At 48.9% G+C, this 3,793-nt stretch overlaps 1 protein-coding gene across 1 annotated transcript in view; it reads right to left on the bottom strand.

Moving 5' to 3' along the window:
• The window catches only part of TBC1D13 (TBC1 domain family member 13), a 37,655-nt gene that overhangs the window by 33,540 nt on the left and 322 nt on the right, over nt 1-3,793 (bottom strand). The window lies entirely within an intron of this gene.

Here is a 3,793-nt window from a genome sequence, read left to right as displayed (position 1 = left end):
AAATTCATGATTTTGTTCTTTTTTATGGCTGCGTAGTATTCCATCGTGTATATGTACCACATTTTTTAAATCCAGTCCTCTTTTGATGAATGTATCTTAAACAGCTTTGTTGGGATATAGTTTTCATATCATATAGTTAAATTGCATATCTAAAGTTAACAATTTGGTGGTTTTTAGTATAGTTACAGATCGTGCATATATAGTGATCCTCCATCAACGATGCAACCATCATCACCATTTAACTTTAGAACATTTTCATCACTCCAAAAAGAAATTCTATACCCATTAACCGGGCATGGTGGCATGTACGTGTAGTTCCAACTACTTGGAAGGCTGAGGCAGAAGGGTGTCCTGAGCCCAGCAGGTCGAGGCTGCGGTGACTGTGAGTGTGCCACAGCACTCCAGCTTGGGCGACAGAGTGAGACTCCGACTCAAAAAAAAGAAAGAAAGAAAGAAAGAAAGAAATACTATACCTACTGGCGATCACTTTCCATTCCTTCATTACCTCAATCTTAAGCAATCACTAATCTACTTTTTGCATAGATTTGTCTCTCCTGGATATGTAGATACAATCATACGACATATATTCTTTCATGACTGCTTTCTTTCATTTAGCATAATGTCTTCAGAGTCCATCCATGTTGTAACATGTACCAGTACTTCATTCCGTTTTTTAAATTTTGTTCTTAAATTTTTATTTATTTATTTTTGAGTCAGAGATACTCTGTCGTTCATGCGGGCGTCCAGTGGCATGATCACGGCTACTACAGCCTCTCGACCCTCTGGCTTCACGTGATCTTTCCGCCCTCAGCCTTCCAAGTAACAGAAACTATAGGCATGCCATCCTCTCTCCTCGACCTCCCAAAGTGATGGGATTACAGGTGTGAGCCACTGCACCCAGCTGATATTTTTGTAGAGACAAGGTCTCTCTATGTTGCCCAGGCAGGTCTTAAACCCCTGGGCTCAAGCAGTTCTCCAGCTTCTGCCTCCCAAAGTGTTGGGATTACAGGCGTGAGCCACTGTGCCCGGCCATTCCTTTTTATTGTTGAATAATACGCCATTGCATTGATATCCTATTCCAGGACCCAGCGTGGCCTATCATTCCATACTGTATCTACTCACCAGTTGATGCACATTTGGGCTGTTTCCACTTCTTAGCTATTATGACTAATGCTGCAATGAACACACATATATATGGGTTTTTGTGTGGATGTATTATCATTTCTGTTCAGTGTATACCTAGAAGTAGAATTGCTGGGTTATTGGTTGGGCACGTTGGCTCACGCCTATAATCCCAGCACTTTGGGAGGCCAAGGTAAGAGGATTGCCTGTGCTTGCAGGTTCATGACCAGCCTGAGCAACTTGGTGAGACCTCATCTCTATAATAAATCAAAAATTAGCCAGGCATGGTGGCGCGTGCCTGTAGTTCCAGTTCCCTGGGAGGCTGAGGCAGAAGGATCACCTGAGCCCAGCAGGTCAAAGCTGCGGTGGCTATGAGTGTGCCACTGCACTCCAGCCTGGGTGACAAAGTGAGACTCGTACTCAAAAAAAAAAAGGGAAAAAAAAGAATTGCTGGATTATATAGAAATCAAGGCTTTAACTTTTTGAAAAACTGCCAAACTGTTTTCCATAGCAGCTGCACCATTTTAAATGATTATAGGCGATATACGAGGTTTCCTATTTATCTACATCCTTGCCAACACTTGTTTCTGTCTGATTTTATTCGTTCTAGGAATATGAAATTGTATCTCATTGGGGTTTTGATTTTCATTTTCCTGGTGACTAATGATCTTGAGCATCTTTTCATGTACTTATTGGCCATTTATAGATTCTCTTTGGAGAAATGTCTATTCATATTCTTTGCCCATTTTAAATTGGGTTATTTGCCTTTTTAGTGTTTAACTGAAAGTTCTTTATTTATTTCTAAATTTTTGTAGAGATGGGATCTCACTCTTTCTCCAAAGCTGAAGTGCAGTGGCATGCCAGAACTGTTTAGATTTTTGGGGGGTGGGGGTGGGTAGAGCCCAGGGTGATTTTGAACTCCTGGCCTGAAGTGATCCCACCTAGGCCTCCCAAAGTGCTGGGATTGCAGGCATGAGACACCATGTCCAGCCTTTTATTTTTTATTTTTTGAGTTGGAGTCTCACTCTGTCACCCAGACTGGAGTGCAATGGCCGCTCCCGGCCACCGCAGCCTCGACCTGCTGGGCTCCGGCGATCCTTCCACCTCAGCCTCCCAAGTAACTGGAACTACAGGCGCGCGCCACCACGCCCGGCTCATTTTGATTTATTGTAGAGATGTCTCAGCAAGTTGCCCAGGCGGGTCTCTAACCCACGGGCTCAGGCAACCACTCACCTCAGCCTCCCAAAGGCGCGGGATTACAGGCTGAGCCACCGAGCCCAGCTTAGCCTTTTTTTTTTTTTATAACCATGGTTTACTTTGGTCGTTTGAAATCATTCATAGCATTTTTTAATGGATTCGGGATTATAGGAACATAGTTGTACATGGTCAAAGACTAAAGTTATTGTGCAAAAAATAAATTAAATTAAATTAAACCTCCCCCACCAAAACTAGCTATTAGAATGATGAATGTGAGGTGTCAAGAAAGGGCTCCTCAAGAAAGTATGATCTAAGCTGAGACGAGAAGGTGGAGAAGGGGCAAGCTGGGTTGAGAAAGGAGCAAGAAGAGTGTTTATCACAGAGGAATTATTTGAGCCCCTGGGCAGAGAGGGGGTCATTAAAATAATCAAAACTAGGATCACGGGAGCCCAGCAGGTCGACGCTGGAGTGGCCGTGAGTGTGCCACTGCACTTCAGTCTGGGTGACAGAGTGAGACTCCTACTCCAAAAAAAAAAAGAATCAAAACTTGCTTTAAGCTGTCAGGTTGGAGAATGAAAGCGGGAGAAAAGCGAGGACAAGAGGCTGGGGGAGGGAGAAGGGGGCGGGTCATGAAAGTCCTAGGCGGCTATGTCAAGGGCTGTAAACAGGAGGATGCCCTGGTCAGATTTTTTATTTGGGAAGATCACTCTGGGACTCTGGAGGGAACGAGGGGCAGGAGCAGGGAGTTCTGATGGTAAACTGTTGCAGAAATCCAGGGAAGTGATGGTGGACAGAAGTCGAGTACTCCCGGGGAGGAGAGGGATTGAGAGCTCCTTAAGAGACCCGGTGATTGGCCGAGGAGCTGAGGGAGATGCAGGGGCCAAAGCCCACTCCCGGTCTCCCCTCGGCAAGCTCGGTTGCCCGGTGGCCCGTTCACTAGGTGGAGGTGTGGGAGCACGTTCTGGGGGAGGCGATGACCGCGCCTGGACGCGTGGAGTGTGACCCACCCGCGGAGACCCCAAGAGATGCCCAGCAGGGCGCTACTGGACGGAAGGGGCTGGCGCGCAGAGACGGTGCAGCACCCATCTCTTTTTTAGGCCGGAGTCTCACGGTCGCCCAGGCTGGGGTGCAGTGACGCGACCACGGCTCACCGCAGCCTCGACCTCCAGGGCTCGGGCGAGCCTCCCGCGTCAGCCTCCCTCTTGGGCGCCTGGCGGGAACCGAGCCCGGGGTCACACGAGCGGGCCCCTCGGAGGCCAGAGAGAGCCCAGCAGGACGCGGGCTCCGGCCGCGTAGAGGAGCCGCCCGCGGGCGTCCGGAACCTTCCGCCGCCGCCGCCCGCGTTCGCCGCGGGACTCGGCGGGGGGAACCGGTTAGCTGTTGCTAAGGGGCGGCCCCGGAAGTGACGCGCCCCGGGTTTGTTGACAGCGGAGGCGGCGGCGGCTGCAGGCTCCGAGCCGTAGGAGCCGGATCG

The sequence above is a fragment of the Carlito syrichta genome, unplaced genomic scaffold (assembly GCF_000164805.1).
Source record: "Carlito syrichta isolate Samal-C Ts95f unplaced genomic scaffold, Tarsius_syrichta-2.0.1 Scaffold153563, whole genome shotgun sequence".
Taxonomy (NCBI): domain Eukaryota; kingdom Metazoa; phylum Chordata; class Mammalia; order Primates; family Tarsiidae; genus Carlito; species Carlito syrichta.
Note: the sequence above shows the minus strand (reverse complement) of the source record. Positions and strands in the feature narration are given on the sequence as shown.